The sequence below is a fragment of the Passer domesticus genome, chromosome 12 (assembly GCF_036417665.1).
Source record: "Passer domesticus isolate bPasDom1 chromosome 12, bPasDom1.hap1, whole genome shotgun sequence".
Taxonomy (NCBI): domain Eukaryota; kingdom Metazoa; phylum Chordata; class Aves; order Passeriformes; family Passeridae; genus Passer; species Passer domesticus.
Window position 1 is genome coordinate 20121141 of NC_087485.1, and position 26702 is coordinate 20147842.

Genomic DNA, 26702 nt, shown 5'->3' on the forward strand with positions numbered 1-26702 from the left:
CAGACTTAGTAAAAGTGGGTCCAACCAGAAAAGGTTTCTTGGGGCTGCTCCAGTCATGTTTAGTAACTCCAAGGATGGACACTCCACAGCCTCTCTGAGTCCCTTATGGTAATTTTCCCCTCCTTGCAGTAAATTAAAACTGTTGAAGGTTGGATTCAAATTCTAAAACAAGTCTTCTGAAGTAATTCGGTTCCAGCAACTGGTTTTCTTTCAAATAACAAGAATTGATTTTGCCCATTTTTCATGAGAGAGGGCAACTGTGCCATCATGTTTATCAAAAAAGTCTTTGGCATCTAATGAAACTTTCTCTGTAAGAGCTGGCTGCCTGTGAAGCTCTTTGGAAGGCTTTGCAAAGGTCATAGCCTCAATCCTCAGCTTCAAGGAGAATGTCAGAAGGCTTTACAGGGTCATTTTATATCCAGCAAAACAGGAGATCATATGGCTACATAGTTTTAACTTGTCTTGGGCAAATATTTTCTCTAAGCTGCAAAAAATGTTGTATTTATACTTTTAATGTATGCTGTATTATTAAGCTCTGACATTAAACACCATCATGCCAGTCTGGAGGCACTGAACTTTGCTAATCATACAGGAAAACAAGGGAAGGGGGAACCTGGCAGGTCTTACAGAACATTTCTTCCTTGCTGTTAACTCCAGAGGTCCCTTCCAACCTTGCCCATTCCATGCTTAATGCTTGATCAATCAAAACTCTCAGCAGGCAAAACTGAAGACATGGAAGCTCCTTGATTCTAAACTAGAATTTGTCCTTTACACAGCACAGGGACCAGGCCTCCCAATTATATCCTCTGCTTCTTTAACAGGCAAAGGAATGGTGTTAACAGAGGCACCAGTTTTGGTGAAAAACAATGCAGGGGAAGCCTTACCCAAAAAACCCCACAGAACAAACCAGAAACCCCAGCAGAAATATGAAAATGCCGCTTTCCTGGAGTATCCCAAGAGTGTTATCTCAAAGAGAAGAGCCTGCTGCTGTGGAAACAATTCCATCCTTCTGCTGATGTCTGGGACATGCCAGGCAAGTTAATAATTTACAAACTCCAGAGGAGAATTTTATAGAATACAGTGGGGCAAAATATGTTTAATTGCACTGGATAGCAAATTCCTGGAAAAATGAAGTATAGTTCAGCTTGAGACTGCTTGAGCCTGCCAAATAAATTCAGCTGGGAAAAGATGTCGAGGCCAAGATCAAGGGAAAAATGCAACAAGTCAGCATTTAGGGCACTCCAGCATTTATTGCTTAACCCACCAGACTCACGGGATATTGGTTTCTGTGCTCTGAAACCCTTCTGTTGAAATGGTTTCACTGTATCAATTTCACTGTAAATGAACAATCAGAGCTCTGGGACCTGTTTCCACCCCTGTGGGGTTTTTACTAATTGTTCTTCAAGTCCAGCCTGGGCTACCTTGCTCAGACCCCTTGGGTTATTCTGCATCCTGAGAATATATCTTGCAGATAGCTAATAGGAGTGGAGTACTCAAGTTATAGTTTCTTCTCCAGTAAATGTTTTATTGCCTAAGAAAAAATGGAAAGATTATAATCCCTTAAAGTAGCAAAAAAGATGATTAGAACACTTTTGTGAAGGTGGAAGCTCTCCTCAGGCATTCAGCATTCTCAGGCAGAGAGAGGAATTGTCATTAGATTGGTTTGAGCTGTGAATCTAACTCATTTTAAAATGATCCTTCAAGATGAGTCATGCTTAGTTCAACTCCCAGTGTAACTGAGCTCCACAAGTAGGAAAAAGAAAACCGGCAATAACTCCCACTCCTTTCTTCCTCCTCTTCCTGGTGCCGAATCCCCTGCCCTGCTTTGGCAGAGCACTTGTAGCCGGCCACTGGCTGCAGCTTCTCCCAGCTGGGCTCCCAAAGACAAGTGTGCAATTAGCCTTTGCCGCCCGGGCTAATTGACCTCTAGCCCTTGTCGTTTCAGCTAATTAGCGAGGCAGCCAAGCTGTGCCTCTGCTGAGGCTGACCCGGGGCTCAGCTCACAGGGGGCTTTGGGCACTAATGCAAAGGACAATTTTTGTTGTGGTCACCCTGCAGCAGCTCACCCTGGCACAGGAACTGGGGGCTCACTGTCCTGGGCTGGCCTCTAGGAAAGGCTTCTGGCTCAGCAACTCTGGCATTTCATCTTCCGCTAGCTCCTAAAACCAACTTTTCTAGGTTTCTACCTCTCTAGACAACCAAAATAGTGTATTGTAGTATTTAATTTCAGCTGGCAATTTTTCTTAAGAAATGCTGTTTGATTGGCATGGATTTCGTCTGTCAGACAACTAAACCCAACACAGGTAAATCAATAGAGAGATAAAGATGAGGTATCAGCACTATTCAAAAGATGGGATTTTCATCCTAATGGCTCAGCCTGCTCAGCAATTCTCTTTTGGTTTTGCCAGATGTAAGGGCATAACCTTGAACAGGAGAAAAACCTTTTCAGTCTTGTAAAAAACCAGGTTCACATAAGGCAGCATTGCAATTTGTGTTGTTATCAAGAAGGGTTTTTCTCTTGAGCCTCTCTTGAATGTCACAAAAAATTAAAAGCAGAAAGAGTTGCTCTAGTCAGTCATAGTCAGGATTGTTTACATAGACATTAACACAAAAATAACAATTAGTTCCCATTATTAAAAATTTCTGAAAATGAGCAGAGGTCTTATTTTGCATGGTTAATTCAGTTGCTGTTCAAGTGCCCTGTGCTGGAGATACCTTTGAATTTCATGGCTTTAGGTGCACTCACCTGGTAGTCAGTGGTACAGTATCAGAGTATGTCCTAGCATGATGCATGGTTTATTTGCACCCTGGAAGTGTCCTGGTGACGTGTGAATTAGTTAAAGAAGATCTAGTGGGAGATGGTGCTCAAGAGCTGGGTTTGTGCAGTGTGGGGTATGTTCAGTTGCCATGGTTATTCCAGGAAAATATGTGTACAGTTAGTTGAGTCCCTATATAGTTTAACTTGCACAATGAATAAAAAAATAGAAGCATAAAACTTCTCATGTGAAACAAAATCTTTATAATCTGAGGGTTCATGATAATAAATTGAAACTGGAATATATATTAGGTACAGATACACAGGAGTGGTGGCAGCTAAAGCAACAGTGTTTATCTTTTTACATAAATTGCAAAGCAGGTCAGAAATGCAAAACAGGTCAGAAATAAATGAGTTGCTAAAAGCTGAAGTGATGATGTGATAATCTGCATTTTAGAAATGATCTTGTGGCATTCAGAGCTATGAATAATGAACTTGGCTCTTTTTCGCTTCTCATTTTCTTCTATCACTGGAGGAGGCAGCAGGAGGAAGGTCCAAAGCAGCAGAAAACTGACCACTGAGGCTGTGCAAATTAGTTAGAACCAGAATTAGCTGTTCAGCTGAAGGTAATTTCTCATATGATGTCTCAAATCTTTACTGACTGTTTGTATTTCTCTTTAGGCACTGAATAATTTGGTAACAGAATATGAGTAATGCCTTAAAGGGAATTAAGTCTGCCTAGTTATTTCTTGCTGCTCAAAGATAACATTACCTTTACTAGGCTGTCTGAAAAAATGTGTTAGCATGAAATTTATATCCCTTCATTTATAATGCCTGGTTCTCTCCTGTGGTCTAAAGAAATAAGGGAACCTGTTGAACAGCAGAAGAGGGACAACCTTCCTCCTCTGCTCTCTCTCCATTTCAATATTTAACTGTTTGAAGTGTTTATGAGAATGGAAACTGAAGTCTCACAGCCCAGACAAAAGCTTGAGTTCTTCTGCTTTACAGGAAACTTGGTTTTCAGAAATGATGTTTTTATTCTGATTTTGGAGAGTTTGACTCAGCAGCAAAGCAATGTCTGATATTATAGCACCGTATTCTTGTGTTATAAAACAAAGGCATGTTTATGAATAACCATGGCCAGAATTTGCTTTATGCACATGGAAATGGGGGATTAATGAGTCTGATCCACCACAGAGAGCAGTGTTGAAGCAAAGGTATGAAAACACACAAGTACTTTGTTCAAGTGGTGAAAAATAAGTTTCAGAAGCAGCATTAACTTTGTCCCTGTTTTTTAATGCAGTGGTATGCATAAAATGCCAAAAATAAAATTTCCCTCAGAGGTGGAATAGAATGTTAAATTCACTACAAATGATAGTATGGTTAAACTTCATAATGTCAAGGCTTTTTCTTCTACCACTGGACATTTCAAACAGATGTAACATCTCAAGTATCAGATGGTGTAGAACAGCCATCAAAAATCAGTGTTCCAGGGCTGGGTGTGTGTGACAGGGAATGTGGTGGGCATTGGATGCTGTGTGACTGCAGTGCATGGGAATGGAGTGAGTGGTGGCCAGGGATTTCAAATTCAATATCCATTCCAAAGGCAGAGGTCCATGTGTGAGTTCTGGTGATAATGTGGATAATGATTCTGTCAAGTCAAATGCACTTGCTGACCGATATAAATGAGTTATGGGGGCCTTTTGAATAATGTGCTGGTGATGAGCCATAAATCACACTGCATTCCCCACTCCATCTGCAGAGGGAGGCCTGCAGTTCTCTCCTGGTAACCCTCAAGTTGGTACACATATTAACATGAAAAATAACCAGTCTGCCAATTTTAAGCAGTGGTTTGCTTTGGATAAACACTCTGACAGTTTGGGCAGGCTGGTAAAGGGGTCTGACAGATTTGTTTGTTGTATGAATAATGCCTCATTTATTGTGTTGGAATAACTGACAGTCCCTCATCAATGGCAGCAGGTCAGGGATGAGCACTGTACAAGTCTAAGAAGGATCCTGCTCAGCTGTCATTTTATTAATATAATAACTATCTGTTAATTGAACAAATGCAGTGTCCAGTATCTTGGTCACAGACATGGAGGATTCTGTTCTTGCTGAAGAAACCAATGAAGTCAAAGGGTGATCTGTCTGCCAAGGGGCTTGCAGTCCGAATCCAGCCAGAATGAGGCAGTGGACAGACAGACAGACAGAAGAAAAGATTGAGGCACTTTGGGTCAGTGAGATAAGCAGCAGGCTCAGGGTCCCAGCAAACTGCTGATTGTCAGGGCTCTGTCAGCAGCCAAACGGGGCTGGGGGGCTGATGCATCCTGGGGCAGGGGGCATGGGGCTCCTCTCAGCTGGGGATCAGCCTTGAGGCAATTCTCAGTCTCTCTTCCTGAGGATCAGTGTCTCATCCTGACTGTGGGGCAGGCAGAGGGAAGGTTGGGTAACCTTGTCTAACTCAAGCTAATTTTAAGAAAACAATGAGATTCTAAGAGATACCAGGTTCCAGATGTGTATTGGGTGCAGAATGGGAGCAGCCAAGGCTGCTTGATGGCACCATGGAGGGAAAGGCTGAAGCAGGCAGGGCTCCAGACCAGCTAGCCAAGCTTCTGCTTTATTAAACACCAGAGAATCCAAGCACACAATTTAAATCCACAAAAACTAGGGCTCCCTGGTTCCAGTGCTCATGCTATCACTTGTTCCTGTTATTAATTTTCCCACTGGCACTTACTCCAGTGTAGTTTCATGGCTGTACAACTTGTGTTTCATCTGTAGCCAAGCTGTGGAAACCTCAGCTTTCTATTTATTCCTTATTTTTTGGTATCACATAGACAAAAATGCATTTCCATTAAAGTCAATTTTGCCATGAGGCAAATGTAGTTCTGTCTTTCCTGCCTCATCCCATCTTATTTTCCCAAACTATAACTTTGTTCAAGAGAAAAGATAGCAGTGAAATGCTCTGACAATCATCACACCCTTGTGTTTTAGTACTTGGCTCTGTGATGTTCTGAAAAATAAGAGGTGTTGATACAGACAGCATATAAATATTCCTGCAAATAAGCTTTGTTTTAAAATACCTATTGTTTTCTTTCTATGTCTGCCTTTACTGTGAAAAATCACAGAAAATTTCTGTTGCTTATGGGGTTCCTACACTGAGAAAATTACCAACCAGGCACTGAAATTGCTGCAGGAGAGCAACAAATAAGACTGCTTCATGTTGTTTAGACAATTTGATTAGTCTTACTCAGGATTTCAGAATGTGGTAATCTACATGTTGCTTTACCTTGAGTGCTCAACCATTCTCCACAGTGATTTATACAAACAAATGAAATGTCAACTTGAAATGTTCCAGATTTTTATCTCCTGAAGCTCCATGTTCCTACTCTTTGTTGCAAACAGTCTGTGAAGCTCCTCACCAACCCATGTGTGCTCTTACAGTTCTGGCTAAACCATCATTGTCTCCAAGCTTGAGGCAAGACCTCTCCACTCCTCTGCAACAGCAGAACTTTGTAAAAAGAATGGTCTTAACATGAACCACTTACACAAAACCACCCACAGTGCTTTTTTTGTCTTCTGGAGAAAAACACAAATTTAGCTAATACACTCTGTTCTCACAAAAAAAGTCCTCAGGCCTTCCTCCCAAGGGAAATGTGAATTAGAGACAAAGCAGTGAAATCAGTGGCTGCATATCAGAGCACTGCAGGGACACATGCAGCTGGGGGTCTGGGTGATGCTGTTCTGCAGCTGACACAGCTGAAAAAACCTTGGGTGTTACAACAATTTATGGCTCAGAGGAGCAGAAACATCTCTGTCAAAAGAGTCCAGTGCTCACAGCAGGTGATGCAGTGAAACGTGGCTTGAGAACATGCAGAGAACACCTAGAGACAGCAGGGAAGAACAAACACCATTTTGTTATTTGTCTGTCGTGGTAAGAAGATCCCCTACTTGCTGTGGAAGCTGTTCATGCCAATACATGAATGTATTTAATTTCTTGTGGTCAGATTTGTGGTCTTCCTTGCCCTGCTGAAGGAATGAGGCAGTCAGTTTCATCCAAACCCTAATGGAATTCTCACTGTTTTAGATGAGCTCCTAAAACTCACCCAAAAACTCACATGAGCCCCTAAGCTCTTTTTGAATCTAAAACTGGGAAGAACTCATGAAATGCCCAGTCTACTTGTGGTACATCTTGTCTGTGTGAAAACAATTGGGATGGTTCCAATTCCAGTTACCAAATGGACAAGATTAGCTTTTCAATTCTAATTGCAGGCCAAAGGAAGGAATGTATATTGTTCATTCAGCTTCTCTTTCATGCTGACAGATACTTGGAATTCCCACCATGTGACAGAGTTATTTGGGTTAAAACTGTCTTTTGTCCAATGTAAATTGTGGTGTAATTCCAGAAGTACCTGCATTTCCTAGGATATCACTGCATTGGGATATTGCTGCCTGCCCACTGAAGCCTCAGTACTGAATAAATACCCAGAAAAGCTGTGTAACCTCTTGATTTTAATGCACACTTGACTTCTTTGTCTCCAGAAATAAATTCCATCGAGTTTAGATTTCTGTGTCCCTTCCTTTCATCCATCTAATTAACCAAGCTTCAACTTCTTAACTTCAACAGTGCACAACAGATTGGAAGAGGATTTCTGTGCAGACAGTGGGGATGGGTGGTGATCGCATATTCTCAAGGTCAGACAATGGAATAACAAATCAGGAATATCCATATTTTATTGAGCAGTCTCAGAACACTGCTGCTAGAATGCCAAGGGATTTACATGGCAGTTACCAAAGTTTTAATTTGTTCTGTTCTTTGGAGTGAAATTTTTTGTATAGGGTTTTGTGTGGTTTTTTTTTTTTTTTTTTTCTTTTTAATTTTTACAGAATGCACTGAGATTATATTTTCAGTGTTGCAGTGGAGAACAGAAGGCAAACTTTGAACTCCTCAAGGTGCTTGCCAGCCCTTTTGCTGAGGTCCCTCAGCCCAGCAGCCCTGTCTCCCACTGCCCTCTGCCCCGGGCTGGCTCCATCCCAGACTGGTGCTGGTTCCAATCCCAGACTGGTGCTGGCTCCATCCCAGACTGGTGCTGGTTCCAATCCCAGACTGGTGCTGGCTCCATCCCAGACTGGTGCTGGCTCCATCCCAGACTGGTGCTGGCTCCATCCCAATCTGGTGCTGGCTCCATCCCAGACTGGTGCTGGCTCCATCCCAATCTGGTGCTGATTCCATCCCAGACTGGTGCTGGCTCCATCCCAATCTGGTGCTGGCTCCATCCCAGACTGGTGCTCGCTCCATCCCAGACTGGTGCTGGCTCCATCCCAATCTGGTGCTGGCTCCATCCCAATCTGGTGCTGGCTCCATCCCAGACTGGTGCTGGCTCCATCCCAGACTGGTGCTGGTTCCATCCCAAGCTGGTGCTGGCTCCATCCCAGACTGGTGCTGGCTCCATCCCAGACTGGTGCTGGCTCCATCCCAAACTGGTGCTCTCTCCATCCCAAGGTGCTCTGCCCCGTGCTCCAGGTGAGGATGCTCGACAGGATCAGACCAGGGAATCAGGAACAGACAGGAGTCCCAGGGCTGATGTGGTGCCAGCTGTGCCTCAAACCACACTGCTCTGATCCTGGGTGTCCCAGGAGTCCCCCCGCTCTGTGTCACACCCAGGGACACCAGCCTGTCCCAGGGAAAGAGGACAGGAGCAGCTCTGGGGTGTTTATCCCAGGCATGTCCTGGAGAGCACCGAGGGCAGCTCCAGAGCCAGGGGCTCAGGGGACGTTGTTGTAGTGAGGCTGGAACAGAGAGGTTCTAAATACAGGTGTAAATCAGGAGAGAGGTGGAAGTTAAAGACCAAAGCAAAGAGCAGGGAGTGAGGGAGAGTGGGAAGACAGCATGGAAAACAAGCTCCAAGGAATGGATATCAAGGAGTTGGGGAGCTTCAATCTGTGATAAATAAGCAGGGTTCAGGACATACTGAAATGGGGAAATCATTGATCCCACATTTCCTCCACACAAATGTGCACGGACCTGTGTGAGACATTTTGCCATAATGTTGCCTCTCAGGACAGAGTGTGGGACAGGATGGGAATTATCCAGGAGGAGTTCAGAGGCTGCATGGCACATTAGGTCAATTAATATGCACAGCATTGCATTTCCTCCTTCAAATTAATAAACAGCACATTCATTTCTTTTCTACTAATTGAATGTTTAACTTGTTTGTCTAAGGCCAGGGATAGGTCAGGAGGAGGTTAGGGATGGATATTGCTTGTTTTCTCCAGAGCCATGAGCCATTGCTGGGTTTCAGATTTCCCCAAGCCTGTCTCATTGCCATACAATTTTGCAGACAGATGAAAGAGTTTCTTTCATTATGAAAACAAAAGGGCAAGCAAAGAGTTAGGGAAACTGATAATTATATACAAACTTCTTCCCCAAGGGCAAAGAGAAAAAAAAGAAAATCAGTGTGTTGCAGTTTTTTTCAATATAATTAGTAACTTAATGATGAGATAATTAGTATACATATTTTCTTTTCAGAACTTAACTGTGCAATGAGTTTATAGCTAGAAGACACTTTCTTTTTATATCATTCTTATGGCTGGCTAGGGCATGTGAACAATGGGAAATGAGGAAACAACTTAGCACAGTTTAAAAAATTAGATAATTTGGGACTTACTTCTCAGCTGCTTTATTTGTGAGCTTGTTTTGCTATTTTTCCTTGAATTTCTTGTCTACTTAGGTTGAAAAATCTGGAAAGCTAACAGCAAAGCTGTCATTATAATGACTTCTGTAGCAATTCAGCAACTACCTCTGAAACTTCCAAGTGATTTTGGTGCTGAGGCTGGAGATCATTATCACTTGGGACACCTTGGGAGTCTGGTTATGCATCCCCAGTAGTCACCAGACAGAGAGTGAATCCTTTGGCCAGCAGAATACGAATTTGGCTCACAGAATATGAATCAGGTTCCCATCCTTCTCTCTTTATGGACTACATACGAATGTGTAACTTCAGCTCAGTGTCAGGCAGATTCAGTCAGGTAGAGGCAAAACAGCTGCCTGGAGGGGTTTTATGAGAAATGAGATGGGTGTGCTCTAAACCAGGATGTTCTCTGTGGGGACAGCAGTGGAAGCTTCTCTGAGATGCATTTCATGTGGAGACACCCGGGTTAACCCCGTGGCACTAGAGAAAACATCCCAGGTACAGTGAGCAGAGAGCTGGCTGAGCACTGTTCCCTCCCAGCTGCCAAGGAGGAAAGCTGGCACACGTGTCCCCTGGGGCTGCCCTGGCTCAGAGCCCCCTCGCTGGTGGAACACCATCCAGAGGGGACAGTTTGGCTCTCCTTGGAGGAGGATGAGCTGGATGTCTGTGGTGCAGAGCTGCTGGTGACCAAACTGTTCTATTCCCTGGGTAATGCTGTCCAGGAGCTGCCCAAGGCAGAGGGAATCTCCCACACTGTGGTGCCTGGCAAGTGCTCTCTGTGCCTGGCACGGGGATCTCCTTTGAGCCACCCCTGTTCACTGCTTCTGTCTGTGTGTTGAGCCTGGAGACTAAGCCACTGTAAGCCAGCTTTGAATTATTAATCCTTTTCTATCCTCTTTCCTTTCTCAGCCCCTCTCTGCCAATATTGTTTCTTTGCTTCCCTGCCAGTGTGAGGCTCTGCTGCCCCCTTGCCAGCTCCAGGTTCTGGCCTTTGCACTCCCTGATCCCTGCTCCCATTCCACCAGTTCTGCTTGGTCATGCACAACTTTCCCTCTGACCATTAGAAACTCATCCCTTCTCCTTTCTTGCACAAGCCAAGGAAGTTTCTTTTTATTCCCTCCTCAGCTTAGACATAATTCATCAACCCTCTCAGAAAACAGCACCTCCTGAGCCTGGGCTGAGGCACCATGAGCATCCTTTGGTTTTCTTCCCATCACGGGCACAGTTTGTGGAAGTGAAATGTGCTGAAACACAGAGGGCAATAATCTGACAAAAGCTTCCTTCTAAAGGGTAATTCAGCAAGATGAAAAGGCCAGAACTGCTTTTCCAGGTTTGTGAAATAAATGGGCAGGAGATCTTTCTCCTTTTTAATGCCTTTATTAAGAAGAATCAGCTCAGGTGGGAAGAAATCGACGGGTTGCGCCCTCGCCGCCGCTGCTCCCAGGCGTGGCACGAAGGAGGAGGATGATGCAGTTTTGTCCACTGGTCTGCAGACAGAACTGGGGACTCTGTCCTCACGGGAGAGTCGTAGAGTCATAGCTTGTTTGTTTAAAAACCCAGGGGGTCTCTTTAATCAGTTTCTTTTAGGTTAGGGTGAGAAAATAAAAAGGTCCAAGCAGGTACGGGACAATGCTCCCATCCTTAGACGTCACTTAAGTCACATGTTGGCTCATGATTTTAGGGGTTTTTCTTGTAAAAACTGTAAAACTGTAAAAACCCAAGGTGCACTGCATTTCTTATTTGCATACTGGCTCCGATGTCACTCCTATTTTCTTTACCTCGGAGGGGTCTGTCCTGGCAAGTGGCCAGCATCAGGGAAACAATCAGTTAATCACCTGCCATTAACAGGTATTCGAAGAGCTTTTTTTCGGCAGCGAAACCAAAGGAGTCTGACCCGGTCTGACTTGGTTTTTTTAACTCTGAAACTTAAAAAAAATTACAACTTTCTATTCATAACAGTTTGATTTTCAGGATGTGTACCATTTCTGATGGGGCAGAATCCCCCCGAAAGCTTCAGTGAGATTTAAATGAAGTAGTAGATGAAGGGTCACTCCTCTGACTCAAAAGCTGATGAAAAGCACAATGATAAATGGACATTTTGTGAGCTCCAGTAAGGTACAGTGAGGATATTTCATTTAGACAGGAAAAAAACACCAGATAGTCCATGAGCTAAACAGTGATTTCTTGAATGTTCTTTTCCACAGGAGAATGGGTTTATGACTTAAATTAATTAATTTCATGAAGGGCAATGATAATTGAGCCTCTTTGTATGTTTTATAGTGTGAATACTAATGAAATTAAATGCTTAAAATTAAGACTAGATAAAAACTTGATCTGCCAGTAGTAACTCTGTAAAGACAAATTGCAGTGCACACAGCCACTGTAAGAATCTGTGATTTATTTGTACAGCCATTTATAATGCACTAAATAGCAGCATGCCAATTATTATGGAAACAAATTGGGCTTATATTAGCATGTCTGAGGTGATCATTGATCCCAAATAACGTTATTTGAAGACCAGTAGAGAGAATAATGAGGGAATAACACTCTGCCCTGGGGCTGTTCAATGCATTTCAAAATGGAAAGTGAGACTGGCATATTTTGGGTTTTATTGATTTTATCAAGAAACAAACAGAAAAGCTGTGTTGCTTTTCATCAGTAAGATTTTCTTGTTCCTGTCACAAGCAAATAGCTTCTTTCATCACCGCCAACAACAAGAATGTCTCTTGGAGGGGCAGGGAACAGAGAGGGAAAAGGCCAATCTTTCTTGTTCTGAAGTGGCTTTCACTCCTTCCAAAGATGGAGATGGACTTCAGTGGAAATTCTTCTTCAAAAACTCAAGAAATTTACTGGGGAATAATTGATTGTTGAAAAAACACAGAATATTTTCAGGTTTTGTTTTTAATTATTATTTTTGATCAAAATTCCTGAAATAGTAGGCAAAGGCTGCTTGTGAATTTTATTTACTCTTTTTTGATGCTAAGAACTGATTCTGATAATTACTTTGATAAGTCAAGTTCACAGTTACTTCTGATTCTGGGATAGTGTTGGAATAAATGTGGTGTTTTAAAAGATATGGAATTATATCCTCTATAATAAAAAGGAGGAATATATGCATCAAAATCTGATTTTGATATTAAACTGTAAACTAAACAGGTGGGGCTGTGACCCCCCCCCCCCCTTATTTTTCAAGTTTTGGTTTAAATTTCAATATTGAAAACCCAATAGCAAAGAACTAAAACTAGAGTTCAGTTTATCTCTGATGAAATGGACTACAGAATCTGCCAGTGATATTCTTGAATGCAGTCAGGCAAGGTATCATGAGTGAGATACCTGCAGAATGTGTCCAATAATAGGAATGTGTCACAGCTGTCTGAAGGAAGTGATGGAGCAGCTGCAGCTCTTCCACTGAAGGGAAGAGAAGCAGCAAGAAATACTGAGGGAAAAAAAAAGGAAATATAATAGACTTTTAAAAGTGCTGGTCCCTTCCATGTGAGCTAAATTGCTCCTAACTAGTAATGAAATGGGCACATTTGCATTTGAGTTTTGAGGGGAGGCCTCAAAACAGCTTCAAAATGGAATTTAGCAGCTTGTGATGTCAACCACAGCTCAACACAAAGGTAAAGAGCCCAATTATTGAGCCTGTGAGCCAAGCCAGGGCACAGCAGCTCCTGGAGCACCAGAAGGCAGAGCGGGGTCTCAGGAGGTTGGTCAGAGACCTGGAATGGCCTGAATTGTCAGTGCAGGTCAGTGCAAGCAATCATCAATACCTGGGTGGGGGAACACCACTGGGGCTGTTTCAGAGGGCTGTGCAGCCCCCAGCTCGAGGGGAGGGACAGACATCCACAGCCTCGAGGCACCAGGAAATCAGGGGTGGTGGTCAGTTGGTCAGGCCAGAATCGTGGTTCTTGGCTTACACTAAAAAGCCACCCATGACATGCCATCCCCCAAAGTCAGGCCCAGTCACTCAGAGCCTGGCCAGCCTCCTGAAGGGCCTCACATTCCCTCTGGAGACTGGGAATTGGATTGCTCACATTTGTCTGCAGTGCTTGGTCAATGAAGTCCCTCCAACACTGTAACAATAAGCTGCTGAAGCACTTCCTAGGGAGCTGTGCTCAACTTGATTTTCACCTGGTGACAGTTCCTTGCCCCTCTTCCTGCCTCAGTGAGGATTCTCTTGAACAATTCACAATTGATCTGACTTCATTAACAAACAAGAAGGGAAGACATGGTCTTTGGCAGACCATATTTTTTTGAAATAATTATCATGATTTGGTTTCTTCTAGTCAAGTTTGTCCTGACATGTTTATAATATTTTGTGGGAATTAAAACACAAGGGGAATTTCCCTTTCCCCTTAATTTTCTCAGCAGACCTGTGGCTGGGACATCAAAACTCTTTTCAGAGTCCCAGTTTCCTGCTGTGAAAGTTGTTAGTATGGGAGCAGAAATCCCATTTTGGGGTGCCTTTGTTTTTAAATAATTCTTTAACTGTGATTTGCCAAGAACTGTTCTGAGACTTCATGGTTTTATCTGCTCCAGCCCAGATGAGGAGGTGTGATGAATGCAACCTGTTAAACACCACAGTGAGACACTGGGAGCTGCAGGAGGCAAAGACTGCAGTGATAGGCTATAATCAGAGGCGAAGGGAGATGGAGCACCACACAAATACCTCTGAGAAATTTGTTAAACAAACTCAAGCTCTTGTATAATTAGATGACAAGATTTATTTTAAACTATGAGGTATGAGTGTGACAGCACTATAATTTGTCTTAAATAATTTCTTCACACCCAACAAGACACGGTCTTCAGAGTTCAGTCCTTCTATGCATTTCTTAAAAATAAAACCCAACACTTTTTACACCTAAATTGAGTATGGAAATGGAAATAAAGCTTGCTGAAAGGCAGGTTTGAAGTTTCCTTTCAAGATTAAAGAGATTACCTGATTTAGTGAAGTAATTACTCATGCTTTGCTATCTGATTTCCTCCAAAATAATCTTGTTGACAGCTCCTGCTTTATTTATTTCAGTGTGAAGGGATGTGTGCACACAGAGTAGCTGAAACTACTGGGGACAGGACATCTCTGTCTGGTTCCCCCTTTGCTCCCTGTGTGCCCCATTGTTGTGCAGAAGAGACAGGACAGGGTGGCAGTCCCTGCCTTCACAGCTGAAGGGAAGGCATTCAGCAGTGTTCCAGGTGCTCCCCTTGCCATTTTCCCTGTTTTAAAAGGAGGGATGGAGAATGCTGCTCTATCTGGTGTCCTAAACTCTGCCATGCTATGAATGGCATTGCCATTTTTGTCAAAAAAACGCCGAAATCCCTGTTTGCCACATCAGTGAATTTCCTGCACTTGTTCCAAGTTCGTTGTCCAGGGATGTTTTGTGAAGCAAAGCCCAGCAGGCTGTGGTACTTGCCTGGACACCAGCAGTGGCTGGGTTGTGCCCTCTGTGCCCGTGGCAGAGGCCCAGGAGGAGATGTCTGTGTCACACTGGGCATGGTTGCACTGGTCCCTTACAGTGCCTGCCTCTGGGGACAATGCAGGGAACACACTCAGGCAGATGGGATTTTGTTTCCATGGCTTTAAATTGCTTCCCACAAATATTTGTGCCAGTCTGCAGTGCTGGTGGCAAGGTGAGTCACTGTGGCCTCAGCAAATGGCTTCAAAGACCTGAGGGAATATTTATGGTAACGTTCATGCAGCCTAATTACAACATGTGCCTACATTATCCATGACATTTGGAGTGCTCCTGGTTTATTTTCTGTTGTTTCCAGGTCCTAATGCAAAAGCACTTGCTGGCAGCACAGAACTCCTGTTTTCAGGGATCCATCTGCCATTTGGAATTGTTTGATCAGACATCGAGTCAAAGACCCTTCTTTGTGTGCCAGCTTTTTTCCCTCTGCAAGTTATGATGAGCTTTTCCTTTTCCCTTATCCTCTGAGTGCTTTCATTCTTGCCACAGGGTCTTTTAAAAACTTTGCATCCATCACTGACATGTCACGAGGAATTGGAAACTTCAGTGAAAGGGAAGATAATCAGCCTTATAATGCTTGCTTATGTTTTCGGTGTGTTTTATCCTAACTAGGCGAGCTTTTCTGAGCCACTGGTGATCCCAGAGGAAATCAGCTGATTCTTTCTGGTGACATAGCTGGGTAGCCTTCCTGACAAAATAAAGCATCCCTGCTCTGTAGCTGAGCTCTCTGGAGGTAATGCTCATCCTCGCAGAGCTGGAGCTGTTCTATATTCATGGAGCTTTGAATTCATTAACTGTGAATCTGTTGTCTTGTCAAGTCTCTCCTAAGAAATTTTAAAATTCAGCCAGATGTCTGGTGTTATCTCCCCTTTAAAAAAAGAATTCAGAGGGAATCTTTAATCTGTGAAGCTGATAGTCAGCGAAGTTCAGTCCGTTCCCATACCTGGCACCTCTTGTGGCTTTGAACAGAATTATCACGGCGGGGTCAAGGCATTTCACTCACCAAGTTTTTACTCACAAAGTGGTTGGGAGGATGTCTGTCACAGTTTATTGGTTAAACCCATGACTACATGACAGATTTGCTAGTTCTGGGAGGCTGCTATTCTGTCACTCTTGATGGTGGAGTGATACAACTTCTGGTAGCAAGTTTTATGAGTGCTCTTAGCAGAACATCAAGACTCCAAAATTCTGACTTTGGTTGCTCTGGATAGAGGTGTGCATGTGTAGATCTTGCTGTTCCCTTTCTCAGAACTTACAGATAAGGGATAAAATTGTGATAATGTTTGCCAGAGGCTCTTAGTCCTCAGGCTGGAAGCCCAGAAGCCTGGGAGTCTGACTCCAGTTTTACATTAACAATCTTGCAAGCTGAAGAGCCTTTTATTCATGTTTGTGGCAGTGAACCCAGCAGCTCTTGGACCCCTCATTGAAGTTGGAAACACCAGATTTCTTCTTTTCACCAACAAGCCCCAAAGCCTTGGACTTCTCCCAGTTTGCTGAGAGCTTGTTGCACCTCTGTGTGTGGGGGGAGCCCTTGGCTCTGGGGGCAATGTTCTCAACCTGCTCCTCTATCTCAAAGACCGCCAAAGAGCCTCTGGAGTTCCCTGCCAGCATCTGTGCATTTCTAAATGGGAAATGGCAAAGGAAATTACCTTGGCGGTCTAATATTTTTAGTGGGGCTTTTGTTGGGCATTCCTTATCCAGAATCTGAGCAAAAAAAAAAAAAAAAAAGTATTATGTAAAATCTCGGCATTTCAAAATGCTGGCATTTCCTTTTGACAATAATCCTATTTGCATCTGGGTTCCAACTGAAAGAGGGGAAATTTAGGTCAGACATTGGGAAGAAATTCTCCCTAATGAGGGTGGAGAGGCCCTGGCAGACGTTTCCCATCCTTGAAGTGTCCAAGGCCAGGTTGGACACTGGGGCTGGGAGCAGCCTGGGACAGTGGAAGGTGTCCCTGCCATGGCAGGGGTGGCACTGGATGGGCTTTAAAGTCCCTTCCAACCCAAACCATTCTATGATTCCATGATCGTATCTGTGCCAGCTGAACCAGCACTTCCCAGCTGAGGCTGGAAACTCCTGCATTCCAGAGCTACTGAAATCCCATGGCTTTATCATGACACTCCAATTTTCTTGCAACAGAACCTGTGTCTGAGGGGCAATAGTGGTTAAATGACTAGGAAAGATTTCCTTAGGAAATCCTGCTCCTCCAGAGCCTTTTGAGATGTTAATCTTCAACCTGTTTCCTTATTTTGGACTCCAGGCAGACACTGTAAAAGCAGACTGGGATACTTCACTTCAAAAGACATTTTCAACACCAGTGGTTGCTTATTGATTCAGCTGTTCATAAATCATTTAGAGATCCTCCTGCTGAACACAGCTCTCAGACAGGATCCCTGATGTTACTAAACTCAGCTGTACAAACCCTCCCAGGCAATCCACCCCAACAATGCCTTGTTTGATCAAGCGTCTGCTTTAGGGTTTTTTTTAGCATGAAACCTTTATGTGTTTTCAACAGAGTTTAGGTAGAGAATCCTAGATTTGTGTTTTGAAGTAAGTAAAGGTGGCATTCGGCTCTATTTTTATTGCAAACTACAAAACAAAATCAACCAGTGTTTAAAAGAATGAGGTAGTTTGCCAAAAAAACAACTAACAACTAACACAAAAGCCTGGGAACTTGGGGAATGCAGGATATGCAACCTTAATTCAGACACCTGGGCTTCTGAATTATGAAATACAAGGATGGATGATGTGTAATCATAATGTCTGTGTGCAGGGGAAAGCTGCTGCTTATCCTTAGTTATGCCACTCCTGACTTCTGAATGCTTCAGTTTGCAGCATTAGCAATTCCCTCTTCTTGAAGCATCTTATCTGTGATTCTCCACAAACTCCAAAGTTGTCTACATTTGGATAACATTTCCAGCTTCTCCCTAAATTAACTTATGTAAAACATCAGGCCACTACTGTGAAGCAGAGGGTACCAGAGTCTCAATAAAATGGCAAAATTTGCCATGGTACGAACAGTGTATTTTCCACATAAACGACTCTCTAAAAAAAGTTGAATATTTCTTGCTGAAATTTAAGAGAAGCCTGAGGCAGGCATCAGCCCGGAATGGAAGATGTCAGTCAGAGCAATTAAAGTGGAGAAGCCCAGGAGCAGCCGGGGCAGTCCTGTGGCAGGGGGTGTCCAGGCAGGGCTGGCTGCAGCCAGAGCCGTGTCACTGCCCTGGAGCTCTTTCAGCCCAGGGAAGGCTCAAACCAAGATCCTGGCAGGTGCTGACAGTCCCTGTGCCCAGGAAGGGGTCAGCTGGTCAGTGTGGGTGGGCTGGGGCAGCTCCCTTCCCTGGGGGATCCCACAGGGAGGGGGCTGGGGGTTCCCTTGCACGGCTGCCGAGGGAAGCAGAGCCTGTGCTGAGCACCTGGGGGGCTGCGAGGGACTGGGCAGCAAGGAGCAGCACAAGGACAGTAATTATAGCAGCAGAGACTTCTGGGGATGGTCAAGGTGCCATGGAAGCAGCACTACAAAAGCACCTGTTTTTTTTTTTTTTTTTTTTTAATGGGAAACAAGAGTGATACTGAATAATTTTTTAATCAGAGACACCTTGTGCCGTCTACAAGGAGATCCTCTTATTTGATTTGATAAGTTGCACCCTAGAAATAGAATCCCAGAATGACTGAGGCTGGAAAAGCCCATGGAATCCCATCTGTGCCCAATGCCCACCCTGTCCCCAGCCCAGAGCCCTGAGTGCCACCTCCAGCCCTTCCTGGGACACCTCCAGGGACGGGCACTCCAAACCTCCCTGGGCAGTTCCAGGGCCTGAGCAGCCTTTCCATGGGGAAATTCCTCCTGTGCCCACCCTGAGCTGCCCTGGCCCAGCCTGAGGCCGTTCCCTCTGCTCCTGTGCCTGTTCCTGGGAGCACAGCCCAACCCCCAGCTGTCCCCTCCTGGCAGGAGATTCCTTCCTGTGGGTGTGGGTGGGTGATGAAAGGTTCTATAGCATTGCTTAGGTATCATTTCTGCTTATTCTGTATTTCAAAGAATTATTTTTGAGAAATAATTATTTTAATTTAACTTTGCATTTGGAAAATGCAGAATGAAAGAAAATGATGGAGGATTTACTTTTTACCCTATAGATCTCGTGAGTTTAAAGGACCAAAAAGCAATTAAAAGCTTTTCCAGGGAAGCCTTGTTACCTGTGCTGTGTCTAGGCTCCTCAAGACACTGAGCCCAAAATTATCATTTTCTCTACACTGAGCAAATAAAAAACATGACTCAATGCCAACCAAAAACATGGCTCTTATTTGTAGCCCTTATCATCTTCTGCTATCTGAGGTGGAAATGTGACAACCCAGTGCAAGTTTCAGAAACATTTAGAAAATTAATATAATTGTGGGGAGCTGAAATAAATAAGGGTCTTTTCTTCCCACAGCCTTCCCAGAGACACTTCTCCCTGCTGGGTAATCACCTCCCTACCAAGCACTGCACTGTCCATGAGAATGAACCCAGATATTTCATCATCTCGAGGTGTTTCCTCTGGAGAGGTGATAAATATTTTATGGCTGAGCAGTTTTAACACCCAAGTCTAATTTTTAGTATTGCTGTCAGTGTTAGATTTTTCTAAAACAGTGGAAAAAATAATTTTCTTTAAATAGTCTGTTAGCTGCAGTTAGTTATTAGGATTTGGAACAGCTTTTATCACCCAGCAGTGACACCTCACCACCTTTAGCAGCACAGGAGCTGCTCCTGCCTCACTGCAGGTGCTCCCCTGAGTAACAGCACTGTGGAGCTGGGTCAGTGCAGGGAGAGGTTTATACCCTGCTGCCTCCTTCTCCTGTTTAGAAAGCATCAATGCACCAGCAAATGTCTCTGCCTACACCCGCCTGGGCAATGCCACGTTCAGGTGGGTACAGCCCTGTGAAGGGAGTGGTGAGAGCTGCCAAAGAAAAGGGAGGTGATGCAGAATGCAAATCCCCAATCAGAGCGCAGATCAATGTGCTTCTCAATTCTAATTGTTACTTAACCAACATGCATGTGTCTTTTTAAAAAAAATCCTTATTATCATCTTAATCTGGTAAATCAAAATTAAAGAGAAAACTTAAAAGGCCGGTCTGTAAAACCAACAGATGACCAAAAAAAAAAAAAAAGAAAAAGAAACATTTTTCACAGTATGTCATTAAGGGAGGTTCATCTTGTCTTTAAATCTTGTCTTTAGCAGATCCACTGCTCAGGCTCAGCTTGTACTTGTGATTGCAATTTTACTTTTTTTTCCCTTGTTTTTTAATGCCTCACAACTTGGAGCGTCCCAAGTGAAATATTTGCAGACTCTGGAAGTGCTGTTAAATAGAACTGTGCCCCCGCCTCGGTAATAATCTTCAGTGCTCTGAATAATCCATCTCCTTCCTTTGTATCTACATTGGTAGAGAGCTGGGGCTTCAGGGATGTTTCTCTTTGGCCATCACTTGGCCAGGAAACAAGCCCTGAGCATCTGAAACCGTTCTGCTTCTTTTGATTAATGCCCAGAGTTGGGTCTGTCCCTGACCTACAATAAGGTCTGGTTAAACTCAGCTTTAAAATTCAGTGCCTGTGTTTCCTTTTGGGTTTGTTGTTTGTTTTGTACCCCCCCTGTCAAGTATAAGAAGGCTGGGGTTTATACTCAGGATTATATTTCCTGAAACCTTAGCTTTCGAGATATTTACATTGTGTGCAGAAGACTTAAAAGAAAATTCTTTTGTTTTTAAGCCTATGATTTGTGGGTGGGTCTAATAAGTGACTGAGCTGCATCTTTGAAGCTGTAAAAACGAATCAGCCTGAAACACAATTCAGCACTTTATCTTTGTAGGATATTTTCTCCTCAGCAATAAATTTTGCTATAGGGTTTATCTGCAACGCATTTTTGGAGCTCTCCTTGCAGCCAGGTATTTTTACCTCCCAGGTTGGGGAACTCTGAGGCTGTGCAGGGTAATGACAGTGCTGAGGCACTGAGGCACTCTAAATGCTGTGCAAGATAACTTGAGCAGATATTAGTTTCCCACTGTGCTCAGTTGTTCCACAACAGCTAATTAAAAGGCAGTTGACAAGCTCAGAAGACAAGCGATGCTTGTTGGAGTCCTTAGCAAGCTGAAAAATAATCTAATAAACCCAGAATTAATTTAGGCTCAAATATTTTTGTTGCAAATGGTTAATGGTATGATGGTTGAACTGTTGAGCTCAGACTCTTTTCTACATGAAGTAGCACATGACCAGTCTAACTTTTCTCCCATGTAATAAAATTATACAAATCTGAATTATGCACATGTTCCCAAATTCCTAGACTTCATTAAATACTAGGGGATTAAAAACTTGTATAAATTAATCAATGTGCTATAATCCTAAAAATTATAAAATGAGCCCTTGAGGAAGTAATGTAATATTGGCTTTTTAATTAGCACGACAGCAGAGATTCATTGTTCTCTGGTGTAAGTCGTGTTTATTAACTGTGTTATCAGCTGGAGTGGCAAACCCCACGGTGCTGCTGCTGCTTGGGAATGGGTGCTGGGTGCTGCTGGGTTTGGATTCAAATTACACATTTGCATCTTCTGCTCACACACGTAAAGCTGAGCTGGTTGTATATTTAATATTTGTCCTTACTTTCAGGAGCAAATCACTCTCTGGTGATCCCTGGGCCTGTTCTCTCAAGATCCCCTTAAACAATTCTTGTTGAAGCCAGAGGCCACGCTGATTGCAGGGCTCAGAACATCAGTTCAGCGTGGTCTGAAAATGGCAATTTGGTTTCTAGAGCCAACAGAAATGCTTCTGTTGCCTGGAATAAAGCACAAAATCTTTCGAAAAACTGTTAAAATAGTAATATAAAAGCAAGTTTTTAGCTGAAAGCCTTCATGGTGGACAATATTGCAATATGCACACGTGACACAGTATTTCTGACATTTTTATAAGGTTAGTTGATTAGTTTATCTATCAAATATTGTCCAGTTAGAAGAGCAGCTATTTAGGTGATTTCCCCTGGGTTCTGCCCCACTGGAGTCCTCCCCCAGAATCTTTAGCCCTATACTTTATCATGTCTATGAGGTATGGTGCAAAACAAAGTGTCCTTGCTAGACTGAAAGCAAGGCTAAACAGAATTTCAATAATGTTTTAGTAAGGATTTGTTAAACTATGAGAAAGGGCAGGAAAAGTCTTAGAAGTTATAACCATGTATTAACAGTCTACAAAGTAACAAATATACGAAAAATAAATTTAAAAAAATCTTCAGACATCACTCCCTGTGTCATTTGACATACCTTATGCTTTCAAGACACAAACACTTTTTCATATTAAAGTGTATTTGAAAGTCTTCATTAATATTCTCCCTTCAGCTTCATCCTACAGGCAGTTGTCATGGTCATGGTTATGGGAATAAAGTGCTCCCTCCTATTACACAGGGCTGCTTCTGATAATGTTCAACATCAGTGAATCATCCAAGCTTTTAATTCTGTCATGCCAGACCTGTCAATAAACTGAGTGACAAAATTTGGTGACGTTAACCTTCAGGTGTCAGTGACCATAGGAAAAAAATAGCAGCAAATTTCACTGTTGTTCATAAGAAAACATAAAACCACATTGATTTTCCAAAGGTTATTTTGAAAAACACAGTACATGGCCAACAAACAAAACACCTTGAAGAATATCAATGGCACAAAAACTGCTATGTGACAAATTAATGGGGGGGGGGATTTGAGACAGATTTATAAATTCACCCTTTCCAGCTGCAAAGTAGATCTCACCTTTTTTTTTTTTTCTTTTTTTTTTTCCCTCTAATCTAAAGGTTGAGTCCAGATGTCCCAGTCCAGCCCAGGTGAGCCAAGCTGGGCTGTGTTCTGCCCCTGACTGGCCAAGGTGCAGCTGCTGAACATTGCTGGGGCACCTGGCAGAGTTTCCTGAGCAATCCTGAACCTGCTTCACCTGCAGAACCCTCCCCTGGTGCATTTATTTCACCTTAGAGTTTATGATTGTTTAGAGACTCAGGTTGTCTAAACCACATGCTTTGGTTTTGTGGGAATCCCACTTTGTAAATTTACCTTCGTTTGGGTCAGAGAATTTAATTCCCAAGCACCTGAGGCTGTGTGCAGGGCAGGATGAGTGCAGTGCTGGAAACCTGCATGCAGTGGGGATGGCAGTGGCATTTACCTGGGCAGCATTGCCAAAAAAAAAGAGGAAATTTAACTCCATCTTTGGCAGATCTCCCCAGCAGTGTCTGTGCTCATGGAAACAAACAAGGAAGAGCAGAGATCTGAGCATCTTTCCATGTAATTCCTGTGGAGCTGCTGGAAGACAGACAAGTTTCCTGTGCAGAACATGATGGCAACAAAGACTGTGGTCCTTTTGTTTCCACTCTGTATTTTTTAGAAATCAAAAGAAAAAAAAAGTCAATGAAATTTGACTAGTTCCCCAGTATCCAAGCCTTTTCCATGTATTATTTATTGTCCCAGTCCTCAGCTGGAGTAAATAATCCTGCTCACACTGATGCTTTCTGGGCTTTGCTCAGTTGCATCCTATTCTGGGCAGTGGAGCCATGCTTTCATAACAAAGAAGCATTTCTCTTTTTCTTCCTTCCTTTCTTGCTTCCTGTTGGAGCATTAAAATAATTCAGTGTAAGCAAACTATCCCCAGGATATCCAAGAATTCCGTTGTTATGTCTTCTCCTGTTTCTATTTACATTTGCTGTAAATAACCCTTTGCATTAGTAAAGGAAGGCTCACAGTTATGGGAAACATTTGCTAGAAGCTTATTTCTGATTCCCCCAAATTTCTAGAATTACATTGTGTTATGAGAGACAGCTACTTAAACGCTTTTTCCTTTTCAATAGGATTTTCAGCAATTTTAAAAAAATCTAATTCTGTTTATATTTTATTCAGAGAGGCTAATATTCATATTAGATCTCTTTTATGTTCAAATACTTCAGGGGATAAGGCAGCACTAAGTTTTGAACTACAGAACTAGATTTGGAATATAAAAATGTACCTCTTATTATGAAGTGATTGCTAGGAGAGCACTGGAAGGAAACCCAAATTATGATTTTTGGTTTTCTATATCCCAAAATAGCCTCACTCTGCTGTTTTTTATATGAACATGAAACATTGCTGCTGGGCTCCTCACTTGTATTCTGTGTTTCAGGTCAATGCACTTGGAAGCAGATGGAGCAGTAATTCATGAAAAATAGTGTTTAGGAAAGAAAAGGTAAGTCAGTTTTACAGACCCTGTACTGTCTGTGAATGTCTGACTTGCACTGGATTGGGAAGGGGTCAGAGTTGCTCCACATCTGTCCAATTTATTTCTAGGGAAAAAGGGGGAACACCACAGCTGCCAGACCCCAGACTTGGCCTCCTCTGTGCATTTCCTCATTTTTGCTCCATCTAATGGATCTAATACTCGTAAATCCAATGAAATATCTTGGTTTTAACAACATTTCATGGGCTCTGCCCACCATTTAGCCCTTGATTAAAATCCTGTAAACTGCTGCAAGGTGCATTCCATGGAACAGCAATCACAGGGGAGAGGGGCAGGATGGTCCCACCACCCACAGGTGGTGCTTTCTGGGGCTGTGTCTGAATGCTCACAGCTCTGACAGCTGGGGAGGGACAGAAATGCCTGAACTCCCTCTGTCCTGTCCACACAGGTGGAATTCCATGGGCCAGACAGCCTCCATATTAGACTGTCACCCGTGTCTGATATTATAAAAAGGAAGTTTGTATTTCACAATTCCTGAAGAAAATTTGTTTAGTATGAGCAGCTCCTTGGTGTGAAATTGAACTCCCTCAGTTCTACCCATCTTTCTCCCAGCATAAAAGTGTTAAAGGACTTTCCAGGGACATTTGGAGTAGTGCTGGTCTTCCACTCAATCTGCTGCTGTTTCTTTATGTTCCTTTTAAACAGCTCTTCATGGTAAAGGTCTGTGAACAGAAGTGCAGCAAAACTTCAGAAAAATTATTGCTTTAATTAGTATATGTTATTTATTTCTTCATGAAATGACTTGGGATCTGAAGTGTGGACATGTAGAACTTCTTGGGACAGATGTGCAGCCAACAGAGGATGGAGTTGTGAGGGACAAACTCTGTCTGCTGTGGGAAGTCTGGGTGGGAGAGGTACCTCAAGGAGCAGTTTTAAGGAATCTCCACAGGTATGTGGAGATTCCCTCCACTCCCTTCCATTCCCTTCCGTTCCCTTCCATTCCCAGTGAGCTCAACTGGGACAACATGTGGGAAAGTTTTGTTAGCAGACTTCAAAAACCTGCTTGCAATTCCTGCCTGCACCCTCATCCAGTGAATAATTTGACTCCCTGGCTATCTTCCAAGCCAATAATGCTGACCAAATTATTTTGAGCATGCAGATGGCAACAAAAGGGCACCAGGTGCTGTTTTATTGTAATAAAGATGTGCAAACCTTTGCATCACACCAGGTTATTTATCCACATGAATCATCAGGATGCTCAGCTTCCTCCCCTGCTTTAGTAAATGTTGAATAAGAGGCATCAGCTGTTTCCAGAGTGTGCCCTTCTGTATATGGCACAGATATTTTGCTTTGGGCTTCTCTTCCCCACTCTGACCCACGGAGGCGTTCAGGGGATCTTCTCTTTGATTTTAATGATTACTGAGTGATTGGAAGCCCAGATGTTCAGTGCCTTAATTGCTGAGTGTTAGCCTATAAAAGAGAGTAGGCAGTTAGTATCTGAAGGGAGGATTTTATGGCATATAAATGTTATTTGGTACATTAAGTGACATTATTTACATCCAATTTAGCTCTCTAAGGTGGCAACCTGAGGCAGTAACTTGCCATGATGGAAAAATTGCATTTGCTCTCCCATGTATCCTGTGTCTGACTTACAGACACAAGACACAAAACAGGCATGAAAGGAGACCAGGACAATATTGGTCAGCAGCTGAGAGCACCCTGCTCCCCCAGCAGATCTCTGACTGCCAGGTTTTCTGTAGGATCAGGGCAATGGCTCTGCTCTCTGGGAAAGGCTTAAAAGTCAACAGTAAAATCACAAAATTGGCTCTTGCAGCCCTCAAACAAGATGAGGATTTGGTGAGATCACAAGAAGGAAATTTCCATTTCTTTCAATTGTCACGCTGATGTATGAGAAAGAACTTGAGCACTTGACATTGATTCAATATCACTCAACTCTGCAGCAACTGGAATTTCTTTCTGTAAGAGAAGAAATTAAATTGCTGCCCTCAGTGGTTTAAAAACTGAGGTGAGGACTTTCTGAGCAGGGCAGACATGGTGAGGGATGGCACAGCTCATAAACTGTTTAATATTCAGGTAAAATTACATCTGCCTCCTTTGATCCCTGTTCGAGTGTCTAAATCCTGCAGGAATCAAATACAAAAACTTATTTTCTTTTTTTTTCTAAATTCCTGTCACCTTTTGGCAACCTGAGCTGGCATTAAGCATTGTAGGCTATGATGTAGGCCTTCCACTAGGAAATGTAAATTTGCCACTAGGAGAAATAAAAAAAAAAAGTCAGCAAAACCCATCTGTGGTGGACCCAAACCCTCTGCAATATCTTTGTTATTGCAGCTGGTGGTTTATACTGTTAGTGCATATTATGCTTTTTTGAGCATGTCAGTGCTTGTGCAAGTTTCATCTGTTTTTTCCAGAATCATGAGCTGAGGGTACAGAGCACCTGCAGACACCATCAGCTGTGGTTCTCTGGCCTGTCTTTGTCAGAGCTCTCTAGCCTGCCTCTGCTGCTGCTAAAAGATTTTATTGAGGCAGAAGTGACAGCCTGGGTGAGGCTGTGGGGAAAGCTGAG

General features: G+C 43.1%; 1 long non-coding RNA gene across 1 annotated transcript in view; it reads left to right on the top strand.

Annotated features, from left to right (window-relative positions):
- The first annotated feature begins 2002 nt into the window (after nt 1-2002).
- Nucleotides 2003-26702, top strand: part of LOC135279606 (uncharacterized) — a 72214-nt gene continuing 47514 nt past the window's right edge. Inside the window, exons 1-2 of the long non-coding RNA XR_010346834.1 lie at nt 2003-3381; nt 24062-24124. This is a non-coding gene — a long non-coding RNA (uncharacterized LOC135279606). The remainder of the gene's footprint in view (nt 3382-24061; nt 24125-26702) is intronic.